Source organism: Cupressus sempervirens, chromosome 3 (assembly GCF_028749045.1).
Source record: "Cupressus sempervirens isolate cs-2001-9-10 chromosome 3, ASM2874904v1, whole genome shotgun sequence".
In the NCBI taxonomy this organism is placed as follows: domain Eukaryota; kingdom Viridiplantae; phylum Streptophyta; class Pinopsida; order Cupressales; family Cupressaceae; genus Cupressus; species Cupressus sempervirens.
Window position 1 is genome coordinate 636,319,922 of NC_143120.1, and position 22,916 is coordinate 636,342,837.

Sequence of the window (22,916 nt, forward strand, 5' to 3'; positions counted from 1 at the left end):
AGAAATATATGATTACTTGCATGTAGTACTTGATATACTTCTTCATCAATTTTCCTACAATAATTTTTGGCGCCATGGGGTGGGGGACTAAGCATTTCTTTCATTAATAAGTTTATTTTGTGTGGAAATGGCACACCTCATGTCATATATTTCTTACATACACTTAATATATTTTTATTAATGAATAGTTCTAATGAAGCAGAGCTACCCAATAGATTTTTAATTTCATAGAATATATCACATGAGAAATATGCATCAAGAGTGATTAAATGATGAATCATACACCAAAAGTGTTTGAGTACTAAGGCTCGTATTGGTTTAAATATTGTTATTAGAAGAGTGATGTTATGTAAATTGAAATATATTTTTGTCATATTATTTCACATCCTTTTGTTAGGATTAACCATGAACAAAAATAACAATTACGTGCAAATATAACCAATGTCAAAAAATATTAAATCGCACAAAAGAGAATACAAGACACAAGGATTTAACATGGTTCACCCAATCCCTAGGTTGCATTCACCAATAGCAAGTCCAATATTATTATTATCCAATGAATACAATTTGCAATCCCTTACAGCTCAATACCATTGCAAGAAGCTACAATGTCATGATTCATTATGAAATCCTTGACCTTAAGCCATTTTATACAAGATTTTATCACTTACAAAATTAGGGCTAGAATAAGTAGTCCAATAGGAAAAATCACAGTCGATACCTTTTACAATAGTAGAATCATTTTTGGCTTCGGGGGCACTACCCCCGAAAACCCATGCAAAGGTGTTGTCCCTCAACCCACCCTATATTGCAATAGGGAATGCACCTAGTGCATTGCCCTAGAACCACACAAGTAATGGTGCCCCCAAACCCCCATAGAAATAATCTAGGAGGAAACTGCGTCGAATAAATCTTTGAGTTTGATTAGGCTCCACATCACACCAATCTTCCACTTGGAGATTGATCAAACTCCACAACAATAACCTCCCACTTGGAAACTGATCATAGCACCGCTAAACCTATAGCTCCCACCAAAATATCACCACCCTAGATGCTAATGTTCTTTTATTCGATTCAGTCTAGAAGACCAACCAAAGCTGAAGAGGAGTTCAACTTCTCCCTCAATCTGCCTTGGTAAACATATATGTTGGATTATCATATGTATGTATCTTCCCTAGTTTTAACTGACCATCATCCAAAACTGACTGAATGAAATGGTACCGCAATTGTATGTGTTTTTTCTTTGAATGTAGAGCAGAATTATTCGCAAGATGAATGATACTCTTGCTATCTGTGAACAAATAATTATTCCTATGTGGGTATCATCTTCTTAGCTGCCTTTGTAGTAGAAACATACTATGCCTCTGTAGTGGATAAAGCATTCACCCTCTGTAACTGAGAAACCCAACTCATTGTTGCCCTACCAATAATAACTATATAACCTATAGTACTCCACCTAGTATCAATATCTCATGCCAAATTTGAGTCCACATAGCCCTATAAATCAGTTGTAGAGCCCTCCAAATTAAACAATTACTAGGTGTTCCTCTCAAATATATGAGAATCCACTTGACTGCATTCCAATGCTCAACTTTAGGATGACCCATATACCTACTAACAACTCCCACTGCATAGCAATATCTAACCTAGTACATACCATGGCATACATCAAACTTCCTACAGCTGACCCAAAGGTTACCTTGGAAATTTTGTCCTCCTCTTCTTGACACATCTCCTTAGTCAATTTTCAATTACCAGGTAAAGGTGTGCTAACAACTTTAACATTCTCCATAGAGAAATGTTGCAACACCTTCACAATATAATAAACTTGAGATAAAGGCAACTTTCTATTTTTCCTCTATACAAATCTTCATACCAAGGATTTGTTTTATTGCCCCTAAATCCTTCATAGAAAAAGAATGTGTTAACTATCATTTTAGTCCCATAATGTGATCCATGCTAGACCTAGCTATAAGCATATCATCAACATATAAACATAAATAATGTAGTTGTCATCATCTAACCTCTTAAAATAAACACAATGGTCAGAATGACACTGAGTGTAACCATGCTAATGCATAAAATTGTCAAATTTAAGATTTTGTTGCCAAGATGCTTGCTTTAATCCATATAAAAAAATTCTTCAATCTGCACACTAAGTTCTCCTTACCTTTGACCTCAAATCCATATGGTTGTGCCATATACATCTCTTCATCCAAATCAACATGAAGAAAGGTTTTTTTTAACATCAAGCTGCTCCAAATACAAATCTTCAGTAGCCACAATACTTAAATCAGTATGAATAGAAGTCATTTTAACAAGAGAAAATATCTCATCAAAATAAATGCCCCTTTTTTGTGCAAATCCTTTTACAACTAACTTGGCTTTAAATTTTTGCTTACCTCCATCTTCTTCTTTTAACCTGTAAGCCCATTTATTATGTAAAGCCCTTTTACCTGTAGGCAACTTGCATAAATCCCAAGTCTGATTTTTTAGCAGGGAGTTCATTTCTTCTATCATCCCAAACTCCCATTGAATCTTAGTATCCACCTGCACAACTTCATCATAACATTCAAGTTCACAAACATCAGTTAGTAAAATAGAGTACAAAGAAAGAGAAAATCTTCATGGAGGTCTACTTAGCCTTGTTGATTGTCTAACATTCACTGGGGTGTGTGGTATTTGATGTTGTGGTTATTACAGAGCATGAGAGACTGTTGGAACATCTTCCTTTTCAGTATCATCCAATAATACATAATCATTTTCTCTCTTCTCATGTTGTTGCAACAAATCTGTGTACAACACTTTCTCATTGAATATGACATTCCTACTTCTTACAATTTCAAGATTTTCAAAATCCCAAAGCCTATAACCAAATTCATCAATGCCATATCCAACAAATACACATTTCTTTGACTTAGCTTCTAGCTTAGCTCTATTTTCAAAATTTATATGTGCAAATGCTTGACAACGAAAGGTTTTGAGAAAAGAATAACTCACTTTCTTACCAGGCCATGTTTCCTCTAGCAAACACAACCCAAAGAAGTAGAGGAACCTCTATTAATCAAATATACAATAGTATTTACAACCTCCACTCACATAAATAAGGGCAGCCCAACATGCAACATCGTGCTCCTTGCATGCTCCATTATTGCAGTGTTCATACGTTCAACCACTCCATTTTCCTATGGAGTCCTTGGAACAATTTTATGTTTGCAAATACCATTAGTGGAGCAATAATCTTCAAATTCATAACTACAATAATCACCACCATTATCAGATCTGAGAGATTTTAATCTTTTACTAGACTCAACCAAGCATTTTTGTTTCTTAAAAGTTTGAAATACATCAAACTTCTATTTAAGGAAATCAACCCATACTTTTCTAGTTGCATCATCAATAAATATAACATAATAATGAGAGCCACCAAGGGAAGATACCCGAGCTGGCCCCCATAAATCTGTATGCACAAGTTCTAATTTCTCATCTTTATTTTCCTTCCCACTCTTCACAAAACTCACTCACTTTTGTTTTTCATACACAACTTTTAGAGAAATCCATATTGACACATTTTAGACCTAGTAAAACTTTCTTTGAATAAAATAATTTCATCCTTTTCTCACTCATGTGCCCAAGTCTATTGTGCCATAATGTTGTATCAAAATCTACAAAAAGTGTTTGTTCTCCCTACTCAACTGCAACAATTACTCCTGAACATTCATTTTTCTCTAAAATATTAAAGTAGAAAGAATCGTATGACCTATACACAAATATAAAGTGCCTACCTTCACACCTTTTTTTATTACAAGGGAACCTTTCAAACCTTCTAATTTTTATCATTAAAATACTCTACACAACCTCATCAGCCAATTGTCCTTCTAAAATTAAATTCCTACTCAGCCTTGGAACATGTCTTACCTCATGTAGTAGCCAATAATTCCCATTATGCAACTTAATCTAAACTTTTCCCTTTCCAACAATCTGACAGGGTTCATTATCCCCCAAATAAATAAGCCCAAAATCCCCTAGGACATAATCAATAAACTAAACTCTATGGGGTGTAACATGAAATGAGGCTCGAGAATCTAAAACCCAAGAATTATCAACACTTTCAAAAGAAAGAAGCAAAGCATCCTCTTTGGATTTGCTACTTACCACATTTACCTCCTTGTTCCCTTCTACTTTATCTCTTTTATTGTTCTTTCAAGTCCAACAATCTTTCTTCATATACCCTAGTTTCCCACAATACCAACAATCTCTTGGTCCTTTTGATTGATACCTCTTCCCCTTTGATTTTCCCCTTGATTTCCCACAATTTCTAGAATTACTTCCTCTCTCAATCATTCTGCCTCTTCTTTGTGCATTCACATCACTTCCTAATGTAGATCCACCTGAGGTTTTCCTACTAGTTTTTTCACTCAAAATAACACCAATCACATCATCAAATTTTAGGGTATTAGATCCATAAACATAATTACTCATAGTCATTACCAAGTCATTCTAACTTTCAAGCAAATAACACAAAATCAAGCGAGCCCTAATTTCATCATTGAAATTAACATTTATAAAAGATAATTAAGTAGTAACTATATTAAACATATTTAAATGATCTGCAATAGATCCACCTTCTACCATCTTCATATTAAATAAATGCTTCATGAGAAATAGCTCATTTGAAGTAGAGGGCTTTTCATTAAATTTTTCTAGGGTTTGCATCAACTCTTTCGTCATCTTCCCTTTTCTATTATCAAAAGTCACTAATTGTGCTAGGCTTAATCAAATACTTCCAAGTGCCTTTCTATCCAAAATTTCTCACACCTCATTTGTCAAAGTTCTGTATTTCTTGGCTTTTCCTTCCAATGGTTGACATAAATCCTTTTGATAAAGATAGTCCCCCATTTGTATTTTCTATAACTGAAAGTTTTGCCCATTAAACTTCTCAACCTTCAACTTAATCACATCTTCCATTGCTCCCACTCAACCATGAGACCTTCCTGCAAAGGATAGACAAAAAAATATGATGACGATCTCGATCTAATACCACTTGTTAGGATTAACGACAGACATAAATAAAAATTACATGCAAATATAACCAATATTAGAAAATAATAGATTGCACATAAGGGAACACAAGGCACTAGGATTTAACGTGGGTCACCCAATCCTTGGGCTAAGTCCACCAAGAACAAGTCCAATATTATTATTATCTAGTGATTACAATGTAATCCCTAACAACTCAATACTATCGCAAGAAGCTACAATATCATCATTCATTATGAAATCCCTAACCCTAAGCCATTTTATACAAGTTTTTGTCGCTTACAAAATTAGGGCTACAATAAGTCATCCAATAGAAAAAATAATAGTTGAAACCTTTCACAATGGTGGAGTCACTTTTTTTCTTCAAGGGCGCTACCCCTGAAAACCCCCGCAAGAGTGTTGCCCCTCAACCCTGCAAGGGATGTTGCCTCTTAACCTCATCTTGGAGGCATTGCCCCCAAACCCCCGTAGAAATAATCTAGGGCGAAATTGTGTCAAATAAACCTCTGAGTCTGATTAGGCTCCACATCACAACACCTTTATCAACCCAACCCCACTTAGCAATTTTTGTTGTTTTTGTTGTGTGTTTGGGTCACAATCATGCCTACCTAGCATGCATTCTGCATGTTTCTAATTTTCTTCTTTATTTCATATAATAAAAAATCCTAGTAAAAGATGCAATCTAATTTTTCAGACATGCACACATTTATTTATGTAAAGAATATCTATTTATTTTGATTGATGCTTCGTGTTTTTACTGATGATAATATTCATTTTCAAATTCAAAAATTTTAGAAGTCTTGAATAGATAATTTGTAATGTTTATTAAATAATTTTTTAGAAGTGTTGGTTAACAATTTATCTTCCTTGGATTTTAGTTTATACCCAAATTCTCAATGTGTCCAATGAAGTGAAAGACAAAGTAGTTAGCAACATAATGGGTCAATGTAGGTGTTCTATCAAGGTCTCCTAAATTGAAAGGTACAACTCCCTTGTGTGCAAAGAGTTGCAATGAATATTATTTTTAGTAGTTCAACAATATCTAGGGGTATGCTCTTAACCAGAGAGAAGAAGAGGTATGAACAGATTTCCCAACACTTCAAGCAATCCAGGCAAATTTTAGATGATGAATCACAACCTCCACAACTATGAATGCATATTAACCACTTTTAAGCTCTTTCAACACCTAAATGCAATCTATTTAATCTATTGAATGCAAAATGTAGTAATGCATGATTACTTAACAATGTATACTATATAAGGAGAGGGGGTTTGAATAACTAAGCAATACTCGGATTGCCCAAGTTACTGAGATTCCACAACAACTATTTGTTTCCTACTCAGCACCTAATATTAACCAAAACCCAAACTTCTCATACTACCATGAAAATGCACATGAAACTAACTTGCATTGAATAGAGGAAATGAGAAAATACTATGAATGATGGTGATAAGTCATATAACCACTGAAAAGAAACCAATATAGCCTAGTTTGTCTTCAATCCCACAATTTCCATTAACAATACATTTCATTCTAAAGACCATGCAAGAGCTAAAACTAAACCAACATGAATGATATAATTAAAATATGGACACAGAGTCTCACATAGTAGTCCTAGGTACAAGGGTTTGCCCGAATCTAAATTTTGTTGATCTTATTTACTTCTCAAAAAGTTACATTTATAGGCCCTTTGGAACTGGCTAGTTACATCTCATGATTATCACACAACACTTGAATCACTCAAAAACCATGAGTCATTAGTTACAATTCAATACATCAGAGAAAGAAAGTAGAAATGGTTAGGAACCCTCAAAACCCTAATAGTTTGGCATCATTACATGGTTTTGGTAACATTCTTGGCTCTATATTTGAAAACCTAATATTCTTGATTAACTTTTGGCATCCTTCATGGCTTCTACAATTTACTGTCATTTTAGAATATGCTCAAAATGTTTCATTTTCCCCCATTGGTTCAACTAAACCCTTTGTGCCACCTTTTCCATTTCATATTTCTAACTATTTCTCTAAGTTTAAATCTATGTCGTTGATTTACCATCTTCAATTACCAAATTGACAATCAAGATTGGTCTTCGTGCTTTGAATGGGCCTTTAACTTTATCCTTCCTTTGCTGAGAAAATGGGTAGCCATGATTAATCTTGATCAATGATCACAATTGCATCTTCGCTATTTGGCTGGAAATTGCATGTTAATAAGTTGGGTCCACACCTCCACATGACATCACTCTATTTTCTCTAGGTCCACACATTTATCTTTTCAACTGTTTTGTGACCGCCATTGATTTCCCCAAAATATAAGACCACAATCACGTGAGCTCTTTTCCTTTATAATATGAATATATTGTTGTTGTTTACAAGTCAATTTTGATCCTTTTAATTTTTGGTCCGAAATGGATTTGAGTGTGGATAAGTGTCATTATTCCAGAGAATTTCTCCAAAACTTTTTGTCCTTCAACATTTAGTCCTGAAAAATGACTAGGGTCATTCGATCTTTGTTGATTGAATGATGTGTAACACTTGTTAAATATATCGATGTTGTAATAGATGTTATGTCAAGTATGCCACATGTCCTCTTTCCAAAGAATATGTGAATACAAGATGATTGTTGAGCAAAATCGGCTTGAAATTTATTTGGAGTCATTGATCTTCTAATCTTCTAATGAGTTGGTGGGTGGACATGATTTGTTCAAGGTTAAATCTTGGCCGTAGAAAATTACCATGTGTAAACCATCATTTAATACCCTCCAAGATTGAGTAGGATACATGGGGCATTGTCATTATGTCACTATGACTAAAAACCTTGCAACTTTCTATAACAAAATAGCAACAACCATTGAGAGGTCAATAGGTGGTTGAAGTTGATTTTGAGTGCCAGTGTAGTTGCACTAACCATAACAACATAGTGAGAGTCATTAATCAAGAATCCATTTGATAGTGATCAGCTTGATGCCCTTGTCATGCTTAACTGTCAAGTATAACTTCACAACTTCATCTTTGATTGCACAATAAATGTTAACATTAACTTCTCCAAAATGTTTTTTCCCTTCAACATTTAGGCCTGAAACATGACTAGGGTCATTCAATCTTAGCTTTGTTGGATGATCAGGATGAATTGATGATTTGGGCCCACAACTTACTAGGTGGAAGGAGATCTACAACTCCAACTGCACCGTGAAGATTAACGATTTTTGTATTTGGCTAAAGTTGTAAAGCAAGGGTCATTGGATTCAATCACTTATTAACCACTTCACTTGGCTTACTGTGGGTCCATTGCTACGTGGATCTTTATGACCAAAGATTTAACTCTTTAATGCTTAGTCACATGAATCCTTACTTATATGATATTTGATTTTTCTTTCTCCCAACGTGGCTAATCATGATTTGATTTGGATTGTTTCTCTGATCAAATCAATGACCCGAAACACATCGTCAACTTTATTCTATGCCTTCCATGATCTCTTCGTACAACTGGTTGCTTCTTCATTGCTTTGGCTCTATATGTTCATGGAATCTTTTCCTCTGATGTACGTAGAACTAGTTCTTCACTTTAAGTAGGTTCTGAGCATGGATAGATGTATCGATAGAGCTCATTTAGCTTTCTTCTCATCTTAGGAAAAGCTTGACACTTCCCCACATTTTAGAATCACCTAGCTAACGAATAGTGCTTGACTTGCTCTATTTTCCTGCGTGGGTAGGCTCATAGGGGTAGATGAGAAAAAAAACCATCCTAATAGCAGTCTAGACTTGAATTGGTATATTTTGCATTGGATTACCATTCGTGCAAGTGCTCAAAAATGGAAAGACCTAAAGTGCACCAACAATTGGCTCTGACTTGGGGACTTAGACATGCCAATGCCTAAAAAGGGACCTAGCATCTCTAGTTTTTCATAGCCAGAATGACAAACTTTAGAGGACAACAACTAAACTAAACACACAATAGAAAGGAAACTAAACTAGGAAAATAGGAAGCTAAACTAAAGCACTTAGCAAGAAGGAAAATTACCTAGACTAACTCTAACTGCAAGGGTTACCTACTTTCAATTGTGTAATTGATACAATTTCAGGTCTTGGCCATTGTAGGAAAATGGTAGAACCTCACTAGTGGGATAGGAAAGTATGAAAGACTTATTCTAATTCACTTGCAAAATTTTGAATGGACCTTTCCAAAAAGAATCAAATTTATGGTACATACCTTTGGGTTCACATCTCTTGCCCCACATCAAGACTAGATCACCTTTCATGAATTTTCTTGGCCTTTTGTGTTTTATCAAAGAAGCTCTTCATGCTCTTCTGATGCTCTATGATGTGGTAAACCAAATTTTCATTCTCCTCTTCCAACTTGGTTAGGTATATTATTCACTTTTCTAGACCACTCTGAAATAAAGAGTCTTCAATTGTCTGCTACAACTTGCAAACTAATAGCTCCAACGAAAGGGGAAGACTAGTCTCAACTCCATATACTAGGTCGAATGGGGAAATACTCTTAGGTGTTACCCTATCTTCCCAAAGAGCTTCATGTAGCTTCTTGTGCCAATTCTTCTAGTTGTCAAAGACAAGCTTTCTCATGATATTGACTAAATTCTTGTTGCTTGATTGTGCTTGACCATTTCCCTAAGGGAAATAATCTGAAGAGTGACTGAGGTAGATGCTATTATCATAGAAGAACTCAACAATTTTCACTAAAGATAAATATGTAGCATTGTCCATGACCAACTTCAGTGGGACACAAAATTTTATAGGATATTTTCTTTCATAAACTCAAAAACAACTTGTGAGGTGGTTCTCTTAGTAAGCTTTTCTTCCATCCACTTAGTAAAGTTGTATATAGCAATAATAATATATAAATGTCCAGTAGAAGAGGATGGATTAATTGGGCTAATAAAATCAATTCCCCACATTGGAAAGGGGCCTTCTATGACTATTGGCCTTAGGGGCAAGGCATCCAACTGAGGTTTACTAGCAAACAATTTTCATTTTTCACATTGGGCTACCCATTTGTAGGCATCCTTAAACATACCTAGCTAGTAATAACATTGCCTCAAAATTTTATATGTTGTGATTGTAGAAGAGTAATTCCCACCACAAGCTTCATCATGGAATTCTTTGAGCAACCTCTCCTGTTGAGGTTTATCTACACATCTCAAGAATGTGCCATGAATCGCCCTTTTGTACAATTGATCATCCTAAATGGCATACTTAGCAAACTTGGTCCTAAGATCTCTTCTCAGCTTATAGGTCAATCCATTGGGACATTCTCAATAACTGAGGAAATAAGCAATATTTGAAAACTAAGGGTCTTGGAGGCTTACCATTAGGGCTCTTGAGATTTGTTCCTCTTCACTTACCTCCAAATTTTCTGCAATTGCTTTGCACAAACCATTTCCATGGATTACCTTTGTAGGTTTTAGCTCAATGTCATACTCTTGGAAGTCCTATCCAGGCTCCTCTTGAATGTCATCATGTTTCTTGCTAAGTTAAGATACTTTTGACTATTGAATCAGGAACATAAACCATTGAATGTGAATGTAGAACATAGAACCTAAAGTTCTTTAGGGATTTGACCACAACATAGGCATGCTTTTCCATTTGGGAGTACCCCAATTCACATTCCTTGAGAGGGCTTCTCATAAAAGCAATATGTTCATGGATGCCTTCCTTGTTTTCTTGCATAAGTATGACAAATAATGTATGAGTTGAGGCATAGCAATCTAAAATAAACTCTTTGGTATAATCTGGATGAACTAGGACAGGGGCATGAGCTATAGAATTTTTGATCTCATCAAACACCTTTCTTCTAGAGTCACTCCAATTAAAATTCTGACTACCCTTCATCATGTCTATTATGCACTTTGTAATTTCAAAAAAGTCAGGAACAAAATGCCTTAAGAAATTTACCTAACCAAAGAATGATTTAAGCCTAGTTTTTCTTGCTGGTAGATTGAGTTGTTGGATAGCTTTGACGTAGTCAGGGTTAATTTTGATGCCTTCCTAAGACACTATGTGATCCAACAACTTACCCCCTATAACATAGAAGAAAAATGTGTTGAGGTTAAGGGAAATTCCATGTTCCCTACATGTCTCTTCAACACATTCTCCAAGTCCTTCAAATGATCTTCTCTTCTCTTGGAGAATATGTCAAATCATCCAAATAGATAACAATGATATTGTCCTTTAAATCTAAAAAGGATGAATTCATGGCTCTTTGAAAGGTGGCTTTAGCATTAATTAATCCAAAGGGCATTCTATTGTAAGAAAATGTTTCCCAAGGAGTGGTGAACATTGTCTTAAATTGATCATATAGATCTACTTCAATCTAGTTGAAGCCTCAGAAACAATCTAACATGGACATCATTTCATGATCCTATCACTGACTATAGTAAATGATCCATATTGGAGAGAGCATAGTTGTCTTTGAGAGATGCTTGATTTAGATTCCTAAAATCAACACAAATTTTGGTCTCTCCACTTTTCTTCCTAACATTAACTATCCATGTTGAATGGTGTATTGGGTAGATAATCTTATCTTCTAACATTTTATGAATTTCTTTGAAGATGGCATCTGAAATCATTTGGTTATAGTTGCGTTGCATTTGCCTAAAAGGAACTACATTAGGCTTAAGAGGAATCTTGTGCTTAGATTCACCATCCTTGAAGGTTTTCAGGTCTTCATAACCTTATGCAAAAATATCTTGATATTCAAAAAGTAGTGCTTTAAATGTTATTCTTTCTTTGGTTGAACAATAACTACCAATGTTGATCAATTTAGGCTTGAGTTCAGTGCCTACATTTAGTTCCTCATAATCATTCGAGGTTCCATTTTTCCTGCCTCTTTCTCTCCTAATATATGCATCATGTCTATTGAACAACCTTTCTAAAGAGATTAGGTGTCTAAGCATTTTGTTACCTTTCAGTTGCTCAACACCTAGCTCCAAGTCTTCCTTGCTATCAGGAGAGAATTATTGGAAAGGGCTTTCACTTCCTTCAAAGTACTGGTCAGTTAAAGGTTTGTCTCCTTGTAGAAAGCACTAGATCTGCTTATCATTATAAATGACTTATCATGATTCAACATTATTAGGTACATTGGGTTTGAAGAGGACTTCAACTTTGTATTCTTTATCTTTGAATTTTGGGTGAGTTGACATAAGGGATGAAGAGGTAGCTAACATATCAGGCCTTACATTTTTTCCCTTGGAACAACTTGTAAAGAGAAGGCATCAAGGTCTTCTATCTCATCATAGACTCTGTTCCTATAATTCTGAAGTCTTGGGTTTTTCATAGTATACTAACTTCAAACTTGTTTCTCTATGAGTTCTGCATCACCTTGGGATTTTAGAATTTTTTCTCCTCTTTTATTTGCAGTAGTAATGCCTAAAAGTAATGCTTCATATTCAACAGTGTTGTTTATGTTCTTGAATTTACAATTTGTATGCTAGTTGTGTTAGATCTTGCTCAGGGGAAATGAGCACCACACCTGCTCTTGATCCAATAGTTGCACAACTACCATCAAATTCTAATGTACAAATTCCTTAATTATCAAGAGAATCTGATTCCTCTTCAAGAGAATTGCAATTGGTGAACATCATATAATTCCCATACTCCATTTCTTGATACAAGATTTGAGCTTTGGGATCATTAGATTTTATCATAGTGAATTTAGCTTTTCCCTCAGGTTTAAGCTTAATCATTTTGTTGCCAACAAGAATAATAGCATGAGACCAATCTGGTTTGATTTCACCTCCCATATCCCTACAAAACTCCTACTTAGTAGTATTCTATAACTAGCAAGGATATCAGTCGCAAGGATAGTCAATTTCATTATTGTTGTTGGGTGTGTAGCTAAGGCTACTTGGGTAGTTTTTACTCGACCTATTAGGGGAACTTGTTTTGCATCCATAGAATAAAAATGCCCAAAGGTCTTAGTTAAGAGCAAGCCCGAGGCTTGATCAACAACAGAAGGCATGACATTGTCTGATGCACCCAAGTCAATATTCAATTACTCAATTTATGACCATTGACATACAACGATACATAAAAGGGATTGGGTTTCTAGCCAGGGGAGGTAGCTAGGGTTGAAGATTCTTCTTCATTAAACAACATAGGTAGGAATATTTCTTTATTAGGAGGGGGAAATGTATGAGTACTAGACTTATTATCACTAACAAAATCATTGACATTTGAATGAGCCCTATTACTAGTTTCTCCTATGCAATAGTCAACTAGCTTTTGCAATTCAACAGGATTAGACTTTAAGTACTCTAGAGGAGGAACTTGAATATGGACATCTTTACAATATTGACTAATATCAAATGAGGAATTAGGCTTACCACTTGGCATTGCTTTTGATAGTCCTCTCCTTGAAGTGGAGGGGGGAGAAGTACTACCCATGATTGGTGAAGTAGAAGGAGCAATATTTCCAATAGGAACTGAGCTCACTAGATCTTTGTTCTTCTGGCTTCTTGTTATTAAAGTCATTTTTAATCCATCCAAAGTAGCAAAACAATCACCTCCTCTATTTGAATTTGATTCATATTCCAAATAAAATGTTCGAGAGTCACCAGGAACAAAATCATCTTCACTTTCTAGATATTCCACTTTTAGCTCATTGCTTACATTCATTTGCATGTATCTATTCATTTCAAGGCAAGAGTCACCATTATGATCTGCTCTCAAGTAGAATATGCACATGCTCCACTTCTTAGGACTTGCCTTAATGGAAAGCTTTTTTTGAGCATGTGGTATTTGTAAGGCCTTTCCTCCGTGTTGTCTTCTGAATATATCTTGGTAAGATTGTTGAAATAGAAGCATTGGCTTACCAATTTTCCTTTTCATGGCAATCATCTCATGTGATAGTTTCTAAAGTATTACTTCCATGTTGTTCGTAGTGCTAGTAGTAGTGCCTGCAGAAGTTCCACTTTGAATGTCTGTCTTCCATTTCCCAACTACTATCAAATCATCTTCTAATTCTACAGCCAGAGTATGGACAGTTTGGAGATTTTCCACATGCTCTCTTTTTATTTGAAAACTAATATCTAGAGGCATAGAAATAATGAAGAACATCTTCTAATTATCTGCAATTGGTCTACTTGCAGTGGGAATTTAGTTAAGTAATTTGTTGAACTTTGCAACAAAATTCCTCATGGGAATACTTGGTTCCTTTTTTATCTAAGGGAGTTGAAACAAAAATGTATGCTCATCTTTTATGCTGTTGTAGTGGGCTTCAAACTAATTTTGCATGTCCTTCCAAGTTTTTATGCATCCAATAAGAAGATGTTGGAACCAATAAGCCCCATTTTTGACTATTTTTTCAACAAACATTTGCATGACTATGTCTTCATGTTGAGGGGAGACAACACTACAGGTTGCAAAGAAATCAACAATATGTTCATCAATAGAAACCTTCCCATCACCATTGAACTTGGGAAAATTCTTCTGGGAGGCTCTTGGTAAATCATTGTAAGCAACAAGACATAGAGGACTAGTAGCGTTGCCCTAGGATACAACCATTGATGTAGGAAGAATAATTGGTATTGGTTGGAAGGTGACAATAGTTGGGGCTACAACTCTATGTAAGGTGAGAGAATTACACAATGGTAGAGTTTGTGTTCAAAAAATAGGAGGGGAAAGGATCGAGTATGTCTTTGGGAAGCAGGATGGGGCGATGGAAATAAAGACCCATAGATTTCTTGAAACACTGGGTCCTTGAGCAATATCTTCTTCTTCTCAGGAGGTCTCCTAATATGGGAAAATCATCTTTCTTGAGCTCTTCAAACACTTGATCAATTTGACCATGATCATGAACACTCCTAGTATACTTGGGATAGGGTGAACTAACTTGTTCCTAGAGAAGTACCTTTAGGCTTGCCTCAACCTTCTCTACTGAATCACACCTTCCCAATACTCAACATTGGCTTCCTCTCATTCTAATACAAAGTTGACTCTTCTATACTCATTTATGGATTTTCTGCTACTCCAAGCAAGTGTATTCAACTAGTTAATTATGTCTTCTTGTTCAACTTGGAAGTCAAGGTTGGGTTGAATTACTAGGATTTGGTCTTCATGAGAAAGCATTATTTTTCCTCATGGGTCAATAAATACAACTCAAGCAAATTGTATGAGTGCCAAGTTTAGAGTTATTTTAGTGGAGCCACAGATAGACTTAATGAGAAAACTTATGCAATGAATAAAAGACATAAGAGATTGTTATCTCCCTTGTAATTTCAAATATTGGGGAGGATAACAACACAGACTCCTTTGTATTTTAAATTAAATATCTTTTACATTCAAATCCCTAGCAGAGTCACCAAAAATTATTGGTTAATAGTTTGTCTTCCTTGGATTTTGGTTTATACCCTGACTCTTAATGTGCTTAATGTAGTGAAAGACAAAGTAGTTAGCTATAGAATGGGTCACTATAGGTGTTCTATCAAGGACCCCTAAATTGAAAGGTATAGCTCCCTTGTGTGCAAAGATTTGCAAAGAATATTGTTTTTAGTAGATCAACAATATCTAGGGGTATGCTTTTAACTAGAGACAAGAATAGGTATGAACAAATTGCCCAAAAATTCAAGCAATCTAGGTAGATTTTAGATGATGACTCACAACCTCCACAATTATCAATGCATATGAGCCACTTTTAAGCTCTTTCAACATCTAAATGTAGCCTATTTAATCTATTGAATGCAAAATATAGTAATGCATGATTACCTAACAATGCATACTATATAAGGAGAGGATGTTTGACTAACTAGGAAATATTTAGATTCCCAAAGTTACTGAGATTCCACAACAACCATTTGCTTCCTACTCAACACCTAATATTAACCAAAACCAAAAATTCTCATACAACCATGAAAATGCACATGAAATTAACTTCCATGGAATAGAGGAAATAAGAAAATTCTACAAATGATGGTGATAAGTTATATAACCATTGAAAAGAAAGCAACAAAATCTAGTTTGTCTTCAATCCCACATTTTCCATTAACAACACATTTTAATCCAAAGGCTATGCAAGAGCTAAAACTAAGCCAACATGAATGGCATAATTAAAATATAGATGCAAAAACACAATAGTCCCAACTATAGGGGTTTTCCCAAATCCAAATTTCGTCGATCTTATTTACTTCTCAAAAAGTTAGATTTATAGGAAATTTAGAATTGGCTAGTTACATTTCATGATTACCACACAGAGCACTTAAATCACTCAAGAATCATTAGTCATCAGTTACAATTCAATACATAAGAGAAAGAAAGCATAAATGGTCAAAAAACCTAACAGTTTGGCATCATTACATGGTTTTGGTAATGTTCCTAACTCTAGATTTGACAGTCTGATATTCCTTATTAACCTCTAACATCCTCCATGGCTTTTGTGGTTCACTATCATTTTGGAATGTGCTCAAAACACTTCATTTTCCCCTATTGGTTTAGCAAAACCCTTTGCGCCACATTTTCCATTTTATATTTCTAGTTGTTTCTCTGAGTTTAAATCTCTATCATTGATATACCATCTTTAGTTACCAAATTGACAATTAAGATTAGCCTTTGTGCTTTAATTGGGCCTTTAATTTTATCCTTACTTTGCTAAGAAAATGAATGGCCATGATTAATCTAGATCAATAACTGTGATTGAGTCTTTATGCTTTGACCAAAAACTACATTGTGATATTGCTATCAGGATTTAACTGTGTGATTTTGAGTCCAAATCATTGACCCATGTTTCATGAGTAGTGATTCAACATGAATCCATCTCCTACTTATCAAAAACTACATGTTAATAAGTTGGGTCCACACCTCCATGTGGTATTACTCTATTTTCTTTGGGTCCATGCATTTATCTTTTCAACTATTTCGTGATCGCCGTTGATTTCCTCAAAATCCAGGACCACAATCACACGAGCTCTTTGCCTTTATAATTCAAATATATGGTTGTTGTTTACAAGTCAATTTTGATCCTTTTAATTTTTGGCCTAAAATGGATTTGAGTGTGGACAAGTGTCATTATTCCATAGACTTTCTCCAAAACTTTTTGTCCTTCAACATTTAGGCCCGAAACACGACTAGGGCCATTTAATCTTAGATATTTTGGACAATCAGGATGAATTGATTATTTGGGCCCACAACTTACTAGGTGGAAGGAGATCTATGACTCCCTCTATGTTGTGAAGATTAAAGAGTTTTCATTTGGCTAAAGTGGTAAAGTGAGGGTTGTTGGATTCAATCACTTATTAACCACTTCACTTGGCTCGTTATGGGTCCACTACCATTTGAATCTATATGACTGAAGATTTGACTCTTTAATGCTTAGTCACACAAATGCTTACTTATCTCCTGATGTGGCTAATCACAATTTGATATGGATGATTGCTCATATCACATCAATGACCTAAAATGCATTGTCAACTTTTGTTTATGCTTTCCATGATCTCTTCATTCAACTGGTTTATTCTTCATTTCTTTGGCTTTGTGTCTTCATGGAATCTTTTCCTTTGATGTACACAGAACTAGTTCTTCACTTCAAGTAGCTTCTGAGCATGGATAGATGTATTGATAAATATCATTTAGCTTTCTTCTCATCTTAGGAAAAGCTTGACACTTCCCCACCCATCCTAGAATCACCTAGTTGACTGATAGTGCTTGAATTTCTCTATTTCTTGGATGGGTAGGCTCATAGGGGTAGATGAGAAGAAAAAGCATCCTAATGGTAGTCTAGACTTGACTTGATATATTTTGCATTGGATTACCATTCACTTAGGAGCTCAAAACTAGGAAGACCTAATGTGCACCAACATGAAACTTCTTGTCACTAACAAGAGTTTGTAATTAAATTAAGTTTAGAAATAAATAACAGAAAAGAAACATTTACAATGCCTCCATTTGAACCATAACTACTTTGAAAGTGCTATTTTTGTGCCCCAAATTGGTCACTCTAAATCTTTCCAATATTTATCACTTGTTTGATGCAAAGTATTATGTGAGAGACAAAAACTTTAAATTGGTTGAGTAGATTGGGGTAGCTAAGATTGTTGTTGTTAGATGGCATGGATTTATCTAGCACCAAATAATGTAGGCCCCTGATGTATCATCCGTTAGACAACTCACTCTTTCCATGGCTGCATATGATCTATTTTTGCTCTTTCCTATGACTACAATAGCTTGAGAAATTTGTTGCCTCTCTCTTCTATTTGGATATTAGTGACAACAAGAACACATATTTTACTAGAAGAGATACTAGTCAAGATTATAACATCATTACAAATGCTAGGTTTCAGTGCCTATGCACTTTTTGGCAACATTTTTCATATTAATAATCTTCTTGTGAGTATTTCTTTTCCCTCTTTAACACATTTGGACCTCTCCAAACTTAGGGTTATTCAGTGTAAAAATCATGCAATATATATTTTAGTTATGCATATGAATCTTTTAGCATAATGGAGCCCTAATGAAGTAGACCAACTCATAGATTATTAGTTTTGATAGGGTATACCACCAAATAGATTTTTGAGAAATATATCATCATATTTTTTGGTTAGTTTTAGTATTTCTCTTTCAATTCCCCTATCAAAACTTTTTATAAAAAAAATCAATTATTTTCTTTCAAATTTTATTGTAAATCAAGTATAGACCCAACACTTATGTTTGTAATATATGTTGTTAAATGAGAGGAGACTCACTTCATAGAGTTTTAGGAATATCTAGTAATACTAATATTGAAGAAAAACCACTTTTAGATTATTAGTAACACAAAGTTTTGACAAATAGAAATATATGATCACTTGCATGTAGTACTTTATATACTTCTTCATCAAATTTCCTACAATATTTTTTTGGCTCCATGGGGATGGGGGACTATGCATTTCTTTCATTAATAAGTTTAGTCTGTGTTGGAATGACATACCCTCTTGCCATAGATTTCTTACATACAATTAACATATTTTTTATTAATGAATAATTCTAATGAAGTAGAGGCACCCCATAGATTTTTAGTTTCATAGAATATATCACATGATAAATATGCACCAAGAGCGATTAAATGATCATACACCAAAAGCATTTGAGTACATAATGCTATGTAAATTGAAATATATTTTTGTCATATTATTTCACATACTTTATCAACCCAACTCGACTTAGCAATTTTATTTTTATTTTTATTTTTGTTGTTGTGTGTCTGGGTCACAATCATGCATGCCTAGCATGCTTCAACTTTTCTTGTTATGTGTGTGGGTGTGTGTGTGAGTGAGTGTGTGTGTGTGTGTGTGTGTGTGAGAGAGAGAGAGAGAGAGAGAGAGAGAGAGAGAGAGAGAGAGAGAGAGAGAGAGAGAGAGAGAGAGAGAGAGAGAGAGAGAGAGAGAGAGAGAGAGAGAGAGAGAGATCTGACTTTCACTTTGGATCACATTTTTGAGCCTAATTGCACCTTTTCCAATCCACTCATCAAGTCGGGGGTCAAAAATATTATTTCCAATATATTCCTTTTGGATTACGCCAATCTAGAGGCCTCTCACCTCGGCAACATTGAGTTCAGTCATAACTAATGATAGCAGTTCTCCATCAAAATGTGGGTAAATGGGTAAGATATGCATCTTGGTGTAATGTCAAACACCTCACTTTATTTGATCACAAATGTGAGTTTAGCAACAAAGATCTCATCCCTTGCCCTATTTTCATGTTGAAATTTGGTAACCTTGTATCTAGGTAGGTACATTCTCACTTGTTTCCCCATCAATTTTGTTGGATCCCCCAACTCACACCTGGTGGCCTTTATAATGCTAATATTCAATTCATAGATAAATATTTGATATCTTCCATATATCTCCGCTCTCTTCTACAAACCCCTCATGTAATAAGACTTGTTGGGCTAGCTAATGTTGTACTATTTTCATTGATTGTTAAAGAATTGATTATGGAAAGTGTAATGTCTCTATTTGTTAACTTCCCACAACTCAAAATGTTTTTTGGATACATGCTTGAGGATTTGAGTATAAATGTTACAAGGTTCTATGAACTTTCTTATGTCATCGTTGATTTTAAAATGCTCTATGCAAGTGCTCCAAGGAAATTGATCATAGATTATGGACACATGGAATTTTACCAAGAGTTATCTTAAAAATTAGATATCTTCAAATATTAGGTAGTTTCCAATCCTTGAAGGAACTTAATGTCCACATGTTTGAAGCCTTTGAAAGGAAAGGGTGGATAAATGTTACTCTATTGCACCTTCTTCATAGGTTTCTAAATCTTCAATCATTGTATATGTTTGGTTGCTTATGGAAATATCTCATTCTTAAGATCAATACTTTATATGAAGAAAAATGACAGGCTTATTTTGAACTAATTCATTAAAAATTGGCATATATCGTGAGAAAGAAACCTTGGTGAAGTTACTTGTTCAAGATATTACAATGCAGGAGCTGACCTTGCATCTCTACATGTCAACCTCAAGGAAATGAAGCTAAAGGTATTGGATTTTGACTATAAGGAAATTGCATTAATAAGTTACTTGCTTCACAGCACACCCTTTCTTGAAATAATGGAAATTTAGCTACTTGATGAATATGATAGTGATTAATGCGTACATACTTCTTTAAGAATATTTTGAAACTAAGGAGACCAACCTCACTAGAAAGGATAGTTGTATAGGCTGAAAAACCATGATCTTTGATCCTCATACTAGTTCTTGGAAATTGTAACAAGTAGTTTATGGTATTTGATTATGCTCTTGTTTTCCAAAAATTATTGAAGATACATTTTTTGTTAAGCATACATGATGATGTGGAGAACATTTATAAATAATAACCCCTTTTTAGAATGGGAAAAAAATGGTACATACAAATATATTCTAACTTCATTAGAGCTCTAGAAAGTTACCTACAATGAATATGATGGTGGCACGCACATGTGCATGCACACACATACACACAAACACACATCTTTTAAGGATATTTTGAAGGAGAGAACCCTCTATGGGACAAATAGTTATGCATGGTCTACATGAAATGTACACTAAAAGAAATATTGTCTTTGACTTTCATACTGTGTCTTTGTAATTGTAACAATTTTTTTATGGTATTTGATTCAATACTCTTTTTTTTTCAATACTTAATTATGTTTTTGATGCTCAATTATATTATTGTCAATATAGTCTTGTGATTTCCTTTTTAGCATAGAGTATGATTAGGGAGAATGTAAAAAAAATTAGCTCCTTTGAATGAAGAAGAATGATAGATGACTATATTTCCTTACTTCATTCGAGCTATAAAAAGTCTATGGTTTTTATTTGTAAGGGTAGAATTCTAATTTCAAGTTTGACTTTTAATGTTTTAATTTTATCCACTTTTTAAAAAATGTTGTGCTTGACAACTGGTTGTTTGCCTCTTATAAAATTATTTAGTTTTATTTTTCTCATGTGGCAAGGACAGTTTGCATAAACATCAAATCTTTAATAATTGAATAAATTGATTGTGGGTACACTCATGTTGCACAAGAGAAAGAATCTCTTCAAGTTATACAAAATTTATACACTTCAAATTATTCTAGAAAATCAATAACCACTTTGATTATGCATCTTTTATGCCTAACTTTCTTTGAAAGCTAATTTATTATATGATAAGGAATTTTTTTCTAGGTCTTGACCTCACATTATATCCAATAACTTTACAACTTGTAAATCATTCATCAATAATAATAGAGTTATATTGTAGCTGAAGAATTTAATGCTAGATGTTTGTTTGTATGATATTTGTAAAATACCTTTTCTGCATAAAATTTATAATGGTTCTTGGTATTTATGCTTCTTTGTTATGTTATAGGGCTGAATTATGGGCATGCCTAATTACATTGAAAAAATGAATTCAATCAACCTTGCTATGATATCTTCTTTGCCCTTTTCACCTGATTGCAATAGCTTCACTTTTGTAAATACTTTGTGGCTTCTTTATCTAATTTATCCTTTTGAAAAAACTTTCAATCTTTTTCATTGCAACTTTTGTCTTTGTAGGAGACTTCTCCTTCGACAATGATCAATTTTTTTTTTCTTCACACCTTCATATCAAGTTTTAAACAAATTCTTATAAATGCATGTTAGATGATTTTTTTTCTTAATGTAGTGGCCATACCATTTGATATCCTAATTGTCTCCTTTCCTACATTGATCCTCTTTTGGAGCTGCTTCTTCTATTATGATAATAAAATCCCTTTTGGAACTTATCTTCAAAAAAAATCTATTTTCCAAGATGCTTCCTTCTCTTTTGCCTTTGAGCTGCATAAGAAAATCCTTAACTAATGCCCTGTTATTATTTTTGGATCTAGATCGTATATAAACCTTTGATTCATCTATCAGGTCACACTCTATGAACTATGATTAGGACAAAAGATAAAGGAGAACAACAATAACCAATGAATTCAAGGCTATTAAATCTTTAGAACTCACAACTTGTATTCAAAATCACTTGATAATACAAGTTTTGTCGCTTATAAAATAATATGTAGGACATAGAATTATGTTGTCAAATAAAGAAATTAATGAGGAACCAACCATAACCCTAAGAGCTCTAAAATGAGAGAATTGAATACTAATGTAATTTTGGCTTTTTCACCTCAACTAGGTTTCCATTTGGTCGTCTAGATGGACTTGACAACCTCACAAATATATATTAACAAATTCGTGTAACTTCTTACCTATGATTCATAAGGTTGCATGCCTGTTTAAATAATATTTGGATAACATATCTTGACACTTCTCTCTTTATGTTTGTGTATATGCTTACTTTAATTTTCTTCATAGACCTTCCATTACCATTGGCAATCAATAGACAAATTAAGAATCTTCACAATCATATAAGGAATCTCCAATGGTCTT